The 12548-nt window shown below is 43.7% G+C and overlaps 1 protein-coding gene across 2 annotated transcripts in view; it reads right to left on the reverse strand.

The window, feature by feature from the left end:
- The window catches only part of RORA (RAR related orphan receptor A), a 763546-nt gene that overhangs the window by 745647 nt on the left and 5351 nt on the right, over positions 1–12548 (reverse strand). The gene's annotated exons all lie outside the window — the stretch shown is intronic.

The raw sequence follows: 12548 nt of genomic DNA on the forward strand, positions 1-12548 counted from the left end.
CTCCTGCCACACTCCTGGCGTTAATGATAAGGTCAGCCTACCTGGATCTGAATTGTTTTGTAATCACACATTTTTCTAGTCCCTCCGTGGCTTGCAACATTAGCAGCCTCCTTTAGGACTTCCAGGGGCTGCTGCGTATGTGAAAGTCCCTAGAAAACTGTTAAGTGCCATAAACATGCAGCCATGGCAATTCCACTCCAATCATAACCAAGGCCATCACCTGCCCCACCAGCAAACACTTGTGTGTTTCGTTTTCTCTTTCTGGTCAACTTAAAAAAAAAAAAATGAAAAATTCTTACACTTAGTTTCCCATGGCAAGACCCAGCCTTTGAAGATCTCACTCCCTTTCTCAAGACCCTCTTTGAACTTTCTCTCCCACGAAGTCTTCCTCTCAGGGCAATAAGGAGACCTCTCCACGGCTACGATTCAGTCCATTTCTCCCACCCTTGAGGTTCCGCCAAGTGTGGGGCAGATGGCCTTTACCGACAGGACAAATCAATGTTGTCTGTGTAGAAAGCTTTTTTTTTTTTCTTTTTTTTAAAAAAAGGCCACGACTCTTCAATCATCAGCTGGGTATGTGGGAGAGCACAGCAGAGCAGAGCAAACTGAAATGCAATCTGAGATGGCAAAGGTCTGAAACCCGACTCTGGGCTTACAAATACCCTTACTTTATTTTTATTTATTTACTTATTTACTTACTTATTTTTTGAGATGGAGTCTCACTCTGTTACCCGGGCAGGAGTGCAATGGCACAATCTGGGCTCACTGCAACCTCTGCCTACCGGGTTCAAGTGATTCTCCTGCCTCAGTCTCCTAAGTAGCTGGAATTACAGGCTCGCACTAATATGCCCCGCTAATTTTTGTATTTTTAGTAGAGACAGGGTTTCACCATGTTGGCCAGGCTGGTATTGAACTCCTGACCTCATGATCTGCCTGCCTCGGCCACCCAAAGTGCTGGGATTACAAGCGTGAGCCACTGCTCCCGACCCATTCTTACTTTCTTAATGCCTTTAAGTAGATGTAGGGTCTCCAGGTCCCAATCCACTTTTGTGAGACATTTATCTTTGTCTTTGTCTTTTTACCAATCCAACCCCTTCAATTTCCCAACCACACCCACGTGGGCCTTAGATTTATTTTCTGCTGATATCATTTCAAAAGCCATGAACGTGACCTCGTGGATGTAAAAATTCACCTTCCAATTCTCTGTCAAGAGTGCTGCTCAGAGCTAGGGCTCCGGGTCTCCAGCCTGGCCCTCCTAAGTGCCAGGTTCTTGTTGTTTTTTTGTTTTCCTGCCTAATACCACATGTAACATGTGGCCACAAGCTCCCTGCTAGACCCGCATCCCCAGCTGCCCATCAAATATGTCCCTGGAACTTCCAACTTACCCCATCCCAAACTGAACCCACGCCTTCTCTCCTCTTCACACTCTACCCCTCTATACCGTCCCAGGCAATAATCGCGCCCCACTCTGCACGTGACCCCCGTCATTCTCACCATCGTGCTCTTCCTCTCCTTCCACTCCCAACCCTCAGCCCAGTCCAGCCCAGTCTTGGCCCTTCATATCAGTCCTAGAACCAGCACAGCGATCTCCTAACTTGGTTTCTTGTTTATACCATGCATTTTCCCTCCCTAACCCCATGGAAGTATATTTAAGTACCTTATCAAAAAGAAATCAGTTATTTTTCACTTGCTCAAAATATTGCTATAAGCTAAGGTCCAAAATGCTTAGGCTGGCCTCTGCCTACGTTTTCCAACCTCATGTCCTACTCCTCACCAACATACTCTCAGGCCAAGCTGCATCTCACTTATGTTACCTGAATGTGCCGCGAACTCTCCCCTTGCGTGTCTCAGCCTGGAATGCCCTGTTACTTTTGGCCAAAAGAATCTCCCCGTTTTTCTAAAACCCAGGCAGAGCCAACCACACCTCAGTGAGCTTTTCGTAACTCCTCATGGGACATTTTCTTTTTCTTTTTTTGAGACAGAGTTTCACTCTCGTTACCCAGGCTGGAGTGCAATGGCGCGATCTCGGCTCACCGCAACCTCCGCCTCCTGGGTTCAGGCAATTCTCCTGCCTCAGCCTCCCAAGTAGCTGGGATTACAGGCAAGTACCACCCTGCCCAGCTAATTTTTTGTATTTGTAGTAGAGATGGGGTTTCACCATGTTGACCAGGATGGTCTCGATCTCTTGACCTCGTGATCCACCTGCCTCAGCCTCCCAAAGTGCTGGGATGTGGTAGGTTTCTTAACTATCCCTGCTATAGCTATAGCTTATTCAAGTAATGTCTTTCTTGCCCAACCCTTAATTCAAGCTTGTCCCTCCACTGACTAATATGGGACTTGACACACAGTCAGTACACAGGAAACACTTGACGGATCCATGCAAGGAGGCGACATATTCTATTACCCTGCCTTTAAACCTTTGACACTTTCGAGGAATAGCAGATTTTCTGGTCTCATCCCAGTCCTCCCTCGGCTGGCTCATCTTTCCCGTATTGATTCTGAACTGCACGTCACCCGCATCCTGAGGGCATTCGCCGAAATGCTCAAGTAAAAGGCAGAGAGATATGGGACAGAACGCTGAAGACAATCTATAACCCTGCCCCCAAGGAGCTGAGACTAATGAGAAGATAAACACAGCTGAAGCCGCAAATGCGAATCCAATGAGGACTGTAACTAATGAGAGAGAAAACCAGAGTGTGTTTGCTACCAAGAAAATAATAACGGAAAAGACCAATTAATAAAGGGAGGCTGTCACACGCCATGACAATTTTCATTAGAACGTTTTATTAGGCTGAATATGATACTGATGCCTGTTCATGGAGGTTTGTAATAAAACTTCTCCACTAAACATATTCTTAATTCAGACGCGAGGCATCGATACTGTCTACTGTCTCCTTAAATCCTTGTGGAGTTTAAAACTTACATTGTTGATTTCAAAGATAGGGAGTGGACAGTGGCTTGTGAAGCAAATTCACTTTCAATATTTTCATCATCAGAGCAAGCATTATATATATGAAAGTTAAACGTATTCTAAACTACATACAATCTCATCTCTGTGGACAAGTCTTTTTGAGGTTCTAGATTCCCAGATGGAGGTGCTGACAATGCCACAGAAGCAAAACCCTAAAGCGTGGGCAGATGAGAGATGGGAGGCCATCAGTATAATCCCTTCTAGATGCCACGGTGGCAGAATGCGGAGAGGGGCCTCGGAGGCAGCAATCCAGACTGGAGAAGATGGACCAGGCAGGTTTTCACGACCTCCCTGTCTATACCACCCGAATGGTTGAACACTCCTGGACAATTGCTGCTAATGTACCCCTGAAACCAGTCCTCCTGTGGATGAAGGGATAATGTCACCGGAATGTCATCAAAGTGTAACACCTTCTTGGACCTTTTAATCTACATGTCCCACTAGAAGCAGCCATGTTGGATGCTGCCTTCTCAGGTCCTATTTCTGCTCTTAGGGTTGAGCTGTTAACTTAAGCCATAGAAATGTGCCTCCGTATTTCTGCTCTGGGAAGAAAACTGTTTGACAAATGTCCTTCGTTAGAAGAAAAATGACAAAATAAAATGATCATTCCTCGGCTCTTAATCCTTCTTTCCAAAACTTGAGAAACATCATTAATAGGGGTTCTCAGGCATGGTAATAAGGACGAAGAGGCTGAAACAAATGTAAAAAGCCTTGTTTTCAAAGCCTGGCACTGATGCCATCATTGGCTTGACCTGTCAGAATACCTGTCCCCATTCAGGATAGTCAACTTGTGAGAAGGCAACATAAGCCAAGCATTTTTTTTATGCCGAAGTCATATATCTTCTAGATCTGCCTGACACAATATGTATGTGTGCATATATGTGTGTATATTTATAAATGTGCATGAATGTATATATGTGTATGTATGTATAAATTCACATTACACAGAACTAATTATTTTAGTTCACTCACTGCTCAATATTATAGGATTGGAGCTTCTCTTCTCAGTTAGAGTCTATTTCTTTTTTTTTTTTTTTTTTTGAGACGGAGTTTCGCTCGTTACCCAGGCTGGAGTGCAATGGCGCTATCCCGGCTCACCGCAACCTCCGCCTCCTGGGTTCAGGCAATTCTCCTGCCTCAGCCTCCCGAGTAGCTGGGATTACAGGCACGTGCCACCATGCCCAGCTAATTTTTTGTATTTTTAGTAGAGACGGGGTTTCACCATGTTGACCAGGATGGTCTCGATCTCCTGACCTTGTGATCCACCCGCCTCAGCCTCCCAAAGTGCTGGGATTACAGGCTTGAGCCACTGTGCCCCGCAGTTAGAGTCTATTTCTTAAAGACCGGCGCCTCCAAGTCCAAATGTGTGTGTATCACTCACACTATCACAATACAAATTAGACAAAATAGATGCTTAATGATGCGATTCGATTTACACTGGCACCGTTATTACAGCATTACCCGATTTTCATTCCTACCGCGTATTAGAATCGGCTTCTACCATGTTTGAGTGAAGAAATAAAACAACCTAATCACCGTGCCAATTAATTCTGTAACAGTCATGTAGTATATCAAAACTACAACATTTCACAGCATCTCAGAAAGACGGGATTCCACACTTGGTTCACTGTGTTTAGCCTGCTATGCCTCTACTCCTTGAATACTTTGACCTATCCTAGTCCAGTTATAAGCCAAAATCGATAAAAGACCCTTAGCAAGTTTAATTGATTCTCTGAGAAAGGATACTATAATCCATCAGCACACCCTCACCTTGTGCTGACATTATTTTCTTGGGTTTACCCAATACCATTGTGGTACCAGAAACTACTCTTTCTCACGCTGCTCTCTCATCAGCTCAAATACTGTAACAGCAGAGCAATTTCAAACAGGTTGCGAGTCTTTGAGAGGACCGCTTGCAAAGTGCATGTAAATTATTAGATTACATTACAAGTGAAAGACTCAGCAGTGGGTCACCATAGTGGAGCATTAATATAGAGCAAGTTGAATGGAACCCTTGCAGACAAGCTTCTCCAATGTGATTTTTTTTTTTTTTTTTTTGGCAGAAAGCAAAGTGAGTAAAGGGAAGGGAGGGCAAGGAATGATGGGCTGCTGATGAAGTCTCTGAGAGCACTATAAGGCAAGGTGGGAATAAGGGAGCAGCCCTGGCCTCAGTGCCTGAAGCGGGCGGCCAGAGGGTGCTACAAGAATAGTGGGAGCAGGGAGACCGGGGGCGGGGGGCGGGGGGGAGCCAGAAGCCACACAGGTATGGGAGGTAACGTCAGGAAAGCCCAACAAGTGGCTGATGGGACTGAATTTAAGTGATTTGTCCTCTCTTGGTTCGATCCAGCCCATGGTAGCTGAGCTGAGGGATCAAGGAAAGATCCAATCCCAAAATACAAACGGGTCATAAAAGCAAAGGCTTCAGGACCTCCACCAAATACTTGAGGCTCTTATTGATTTCACAGCGCAGTCCATCAGAACCAAGAAGCAATGTTACAAGAAAAGGGAGCTGAAGACATGAGGAAAAGAAGCAGAGAGAGGACAAGGGCACCCCACCCTCCTGTATTAGCTCCATCATCACCACATCATCAGAGCTACACATACCGTGTGCCTGGCCTCTTACCTGGCACACATTATCATGTATGATCCTCCCAATCACCTTGGGAGGCCGGCATCATCATCATGACCTGATTCACCATCATCCCAGTGTTCAGGTGAGGAAATTGAGTGATTAATGAACTTACCTAAGGTCACACGGCTAGCATAGAGCACACCTGGGTCTTGGCCCAGGTCAGTCTCACTCCTCCCAGCAGGCTTGTAAAAGCAACATACACAACATGTCCAGCTTTGGTCTGAGTTGCTCAAGACTGGAGTAGGCCTAAGCGGGCAATTGAGGGGATCAGTGGATTCAAGACAGGCAGAAGTCGGACAAAGGAGGGCAGCTGGGTCCAAACCGAAGGCCCCATTGGAAATATAAGCCAGCAGGGGATGTGCTTGCTGAGCTGGGAAGTGCTGAGCTGGTCTATTGAGAAAGCAAACACCTCTGCAGGGCAAAGTGGAAGAGAATATCTGCATAGTTAATGAGCACCTATTTTGTGCAAGGTATGGTGCAGGGAGTAAAAGCATAAACTTTGGTCCTGATCTCCTTAAGGAGACTAGGCTCATGCCCAGGAAATAACTATCAGATGGTGCAAAACAAACCTGGCAGAGAAAGAAATTACACGTTGATTAAATCAGCAAGGCCCATATGACTGACTGCTGTAACAGAGAGGGGCCTGGGAGCTTTAAGAGGGAGAAGGTGGATCTTACCTGGAGCGAAAATGATGATAGAATTTTAATGAGTGAAGAGAGAGGCAGGGGAGACTAGGTGAGGCAGAGGAGGAGGGGAAAGATGAAGGTACATACTAGGTAGAGAGATGAAAAGGCCGAGTTCAAAACACATTTAGAAGAGAACCACCATACATGCCGGGTTCGAGGTGACCCAGACAGGGAGCTTCTTAAAGAAACGCCACCCCTCAAATATAAGATCTAGAAAGGCAGGGAGCTCACCTCTCTTGTTTGCTGCCGCAGGCCCCAGAACATAGAAAATACTCAGTCAATCTATGTTGAATGAAAGAATGCCACCGTTGGGCTCTCACACAGTGATGTCAGCTCCAAGCAAAAGAGGGACCCCAGAATTTATATTCTACGCCAGTCTAGGCAGATGTGCCCCTAAATGTACTAGCATATTAATGAGCCTGTGCTAAAAGTGGCATAAAGATACCCTATGATTATAAATAATATTTACATTATTTTCCCTCTCCCACCGCCTCCCTGAAGTCATAATGAGTAACACCTGGAGCTTAACATCAGTTACTGTGGAAACACTTCCTTCCTCCCCCACTGCCAGGCCATGGTCCCCAGAAAGGCTGCTTCTACTTCATGCCCAGGACCCGGTTTTCAGATCATGAGGAGCAGCTCATAAACAGAACATGGAACCAGTTTGGGGGCTCATACTCTGTATTTTAGATAATAAAGCAAAAATAACCACGCATCACAGTGAAGGGTAAATATTTTACGTGAAAAGTTTGTGTGCGTGTGTGTGTACTAGTTCACAACGTAATGTTTTTCTCATTGGGGATTACAGTATAAATGCCTTAAAGATATCTCTCTGAGGGGCAAGCAGTTCCATGCTTGGGACCTCTAATATTCAAGCTGAATAACTCTTGTTTCACTGGCTAAATGTGACTGTCAAGTGGTATTTCTCTTTGGTCCGGTAAACTTGGCCCATCCTGAAACCTCGAGACGTTCTGTGTAACATACAAAGTTCAGAATCAGTTCTTTCAAAGCATCCTCCGTTTCACAACACACAAACAATCTTTTGCAGAAGAAAAATGATTTATTTTTTCTAATTACAGAAGTAACATACACATAATGTAAGAACCTCAAAAAATACAAAAAAGTGTGAAGGAAAAGAAACTCACGGATAATCCCACCATCCACAGGTGACCAATTTATCATTTCATTTTGTTATACATCAGTCCAAGTTAATTTACTAACGTATCTCAGACACACACACACACAGACACACACACACACACACACAGACACACAGTAATTTCCTTTTACGAAAAAGATGGCATACCCTGCACACTGCCATGAAAGCTGTTGCTTTTCACTTAGCAATGGCTGATGAACATTTTTCTTGACAAGAAACACTTTTCTACTGCAATATGATTTTTAATGGCTACAGAGTATTCCACTCACAAACCTGATCCGGAGCATCTCTAGAAAAGGCACAGCCTTAAATCCTCTGCTTTGAGAAAACAAGCTTGCTGCAGACACACGCCCTCGCTGTGGGCCCCCGGCTGTGTCTAGCTCCAGAGAGCACTAAGTATGAGATGCTCAACTCCATACCTATGAATAGAATGTCAAAGTAGTTTTACTTTCTATTAAATCAGAGCATGAGACTTGGGCACCATTTTCACTATAGAATGGCTTTACTGACATTTCTACAAGCTCGCTGATGGATTTTTAATTAATAATAAAAATGCCCAGTGGGATTAAAAAAACAACAATTACTGACAATGTTTCACTAATAATGCGTAGCCAAAATAACCCATGCTTACTTTCGCACGTATCTACTGCCTAACGCTCGATCAACTTGCACACATCTTAATACCTCGTTACTGGGACTTCGGAGGATCCTGGCACAGCACAGAAGTGACAGAAACGTAAGAAAGGACAAGACCTGGGTTCTAGTCACAGCCGTGCTACTTACTAGGCATGTGCTCTCGAACACATCACGTCTGTCAGCATCAGTTAAAACAGGGCAGGCTAGGCTGGCTGATTTATAAAGCCCTTTCTGGCTTTAACATACTTTAGTCTAATAAAATATGACCAAGTGGTAGCATCAGGAGTGAGTGTCATATATTTAACACACACCCCCAAGTTCAAGACTAAAATGTCATCTCCAGAGGGTTCAAGAGCTCTTTCAGTGTAGCTTCAGTTCCCCTTCTGATTCCCTGTGAGCCCTCAAGAATGCTAGAGAACTCACCAATCCTTGACTATCATCCTTGACACTGTCAAATTTTACAGCTTCCAGGTTAATGGCCTGCTCTACTGAAACTTCCCACTTTCTGAACACACGTGCTCATCCAAAGCGCACGATGAGCATCAGAAACGGTAAAATACAACTCCAGCCATTTCGCACTTGTCATCATCAGTCAACTAATAAGAGCACTAAAAGAGGAATCATTTCTTGATGATCAGGTTATTTCATTTGCCTTCGCTTTCCCAATGCTTCATTATCTGGACAATTGAGAGTTACGGGCAGTTCACCTTCCCAGTTGCCCTGTCCTTTCAGATCTAATATCCCTGTCGCACAAACGTTACTGGGAGCACATGCTGTATTGTCAACATGGCCTTTTCATCATCCACTGGTTTTATAACTGGAGAGTGAAAACGAAAAGCAATGCAGTTTATTTAAGAGGTTTTAGACTTGCTAAATATGTATGTGTGTCCTTTGTGATTGGATGTTGAAAATTCATTAATTTCCACACAGCCACTCCTTCCCAGGACTGGCATCGATCATATGCGATGAGACGAGCCTCTTTGCTTCTCGAAAGGCAGAATCACATCTGGTTGCCTTTTCTCTGTCTTTGTCCATTTCTTCAGGTTTCTTTAAAACTAATTGGAAGAGCCAATAAATATGCCTGCCAATTCCCTTTACACCCTAGGAAGGCAGCTCACCATGCCCTTCAGACCTGTTCCTGCTGTTTTTCCAAGTATTCCCTTACCTGCCTCTGTCAATTGGCATTCTCGACAAGTTCGTCATAACTTCTCAAAGAGTCAACTTTTCCTCTTTTCATTGCCCTTGTTAAAGATAATTTAAAATTAGAAAGTCACATTCCCAGCCATTTCAGAGTCAATGCTAATGTCATTTTCTTTAGCACAGAAGTCTCTTTTCCCTCTAGAAATTCCCTGCCTTCATCCACAGCCCCCCACTCCTCAGTCCCCAAACAGGCACCATTAATCTCTGCAGGCGCGAGTCCGTTCCCCTGTTTCACCCTTCTTATCTTCCCCCCACAATACTTCACCCAGTGAAACACACTTTAGCTTGTGGTTCTCCTTCCTTCACTCCACTTCAGAGAGAAATGTCTGGGTCTAGAGACTGTAAAGTCACCTTCAGGAAAGAAGCATACAGTTGGCTGTTAATCAGGATAAGACCCAGAAAATTACATCATGTGCAGCTTGGCTTCTCAGTACATGCATTTATGTTTTGGGGATCAAGAGGATTTCTGCCGTACAACCTAAAATTCATATTTATGCCTTTTGTTTCGCTATAACGAATTCCCCACCTAACTGCACAATAGTTAATAGTCTGGAATACTTAAAGCAGTGATTACCATACTTCATAGTAGAATCAAACGTTGGTTCCCTCATTTCCCCCTCATTCTGTTTCACCTCTATTTTTGCCTGGTTATCCTTGGTAGCAATCTTTGCTTATAAAAAAAATGTCAGATGATTTTGTATTCTGTAATTTTTACTCCCATGGCTAGCCTGACATACAGATGTTAAGCCCGTTTATTTTCCCCCATTAAGCACAGACCCCGACATCACCATTCTTATCACAGGCACACCCATCAAGTTTCAGAGTGTCATTTATACACAATTTTATTTCTTACTTTTTTCACACACGCCTACCACTCACGTACAGCAACTTCACTACATTCATATTCCATAAACTTCATCAGCATTCAGCCAAGCCCTCCCCCAAAGTAAGCTGGGTATTTTTAACAGTGTGCTGCTTCTTTCACTGGCTTGAAGATCCTGTACTAAGTGGCACCCTTCCTTGCATCCTAGAAGAGCTTATCTATTACGGTCTGTGCATGGAGGCAGAAGCTTCTTAAAGTTCTGGGAAACTTTAACATGTTCATAATCAAGCCAGGTGCAGTGGTACACATTTGTGGTCTCGACTACTGAGAAGGCTGAGGCAGGAGGAGCCCTTGAGTCTATCTCTTTAAGGAAAAAAAAAAAAAACTAAAAAAAAATATAGTTCTTCATCAAAAGTAAAACACAATAACCTTGTTAAGATGATTCTAGGCTGGAGATTATCAGTAAATCCTCTATACCATAATATTTCCTACTTATTTCCACCCTCTGACTCAGAGTTTCAGAGAAAACATCTGTGGTATAGAAAGTCTACCTGGGGCAGCCTGGAGTCCTCCACCACCTCCAAGGGTGTGTGAAACCTGACTCTCAGCTGTCAGTGGGTGCTGCACAGGGCTCCCCAGAGGACCACCGGGGCCCCAGCTCTGTGGACAAAACAATCACCAGGAAACCACAGCGCCATGTCATTATTAAGGTGCCATACTATGTAATATGATAAGACAGTCTGTAATAATGACATGTCAGGGAAGGCCATAAAAATATGTTAGAAAAAAAAAATTGTTCTTGCACCAACACAAGGGAATTGTTACCTATAATTCCTTTCAGCATTGGCATGTAAGAGCCAGAGCAAAACGCTGCCCTGCCTTCCCTATGAGCTGTGCTCCATTTATTCCTCCATTTGCCCCATTCTTCTCTTACAGGGATTTCTTTAGACAATCACCTTGATGCCTGTGCTCCAAAAGTAAAAGAAAAATACTAATAATTGGGCTGTCACGAAAGCACACCAGGACTCCCCAGCTGAATGTCCACCACTGCAATATCGAAGATATTGCTGCAGAACGTATCATTACGTCAAGCGGGACAGCCCTGAGAAAGCCAGCTTCTGACGGTGTGGTTCCAGGGATGCTTTCCATATTCGCCCAGTGAAAACAGCCTGTGCTTGGAAACGGGGTTTTTCTGGGGGGCAATCTAAATGTTCTTTATTGACATTCTGGAAATTGTTCCTTCTAACCTTAGAGTTTCCTAACTTTCAGGCTTTAAGAGGCTCATGCTAAAGATATCCCTTCAATATATCTATGGAACAGTTAGGACTATCTACCATTAGATGGGGGGAAACTTATATTGTGTTATCCTAATACAGCAAATAACTTACTTGAAAATACAATATCCTTCCTGAATATTCAAGAATGACTTTACCGCCAGGCATGGTGGTTCACGCCTGTGATCCCAGCACTTTATTTAGGAGGCCGAGGGGGATGGACTGCCTGAGCTCGGGAGTCGGAAACCAGACTGGGCAACATGCTGAAATCCTGTCTCTACTAAAACACAAAAAAATTAGTTGGGTATGGTGGTGTGCGCCTGTAGTCCCAGCTACCCGGGAGGCTGAGGCAAGAGAATTGCTTGAACCGGGGAGGTGGATGTTGCAGTGAGCGGAGATCCTCACATTTTTCTTTTACTTTTGGAGCACAGGCATCAAGGTGATTGTCTAAAGAAATCCCTGTAAGAGAAGAATGGGGCAAATGGAGGAATAAATGGAGCACAGGATCCACTGTGCACCTGCACAATGTATCACTAATCTCAAAAAAATTAAAAAATGAAATGAAAAGGAATGACTTTACATCCTCTTTAACTCCAGAGAAAGAATTAAGAAGAGCCTAGGGTCTGGATGAAATTTTCCTATAAAGTAAAAATCTCAACTAGAATCAACTAATTGAATTTCTGTTTTGCTACTTGCAACTTAGAAAACAAGGGAGGCAAATAACAAAACATACTGATATTGAGGATTTAACAAAAAAAAGAAAGAAAGAAAACAATTCCCAGGCTGGGATCAAGATAGATTTAGTCCAATCTCTGACACTGTGTCCATTTACAGTTCTATAATGTACAACTGGAATTCATACTCAGAACGGTGACCTTGTAGCACCGTAAGATTCTCAAACCCCCGAGAAAGAATCAATTACATTCCTCAGTGTTCTTTCTAGAGTAGGAAAGGGGACTAGGACATTTAGAAAACTTATTCAACAAGGAAAGGACAAAAATTTTGGGGGCTTATCTACTACTGTTAGTTACAAAAACCAATTCATCAGCAATGTCCTCACACCCTTAGACAAAAATCACGGTTTACTGGGTATTAACCAATGCTTGAACACTGATCATCAGGCTTTTCTTCTTTGAAGCATTAATTTTTAAATGATACAATTTTATT

This window comes from Callithrix jacchus, chromosome 8 (assembly GCF_049354715.1).
Source record: "Callithrix jacchus isolate 240 chromosome 8, calJac240_pri, whole genome shotgun sequence".
In the NCBI taxonomy this organism is placed as follows: domain Eukaryota; kingdom Metazoa; phylum Chordata; class Mammalia; order Primates; family Cebidae; genus Callithrix; species Callithrix jacchus.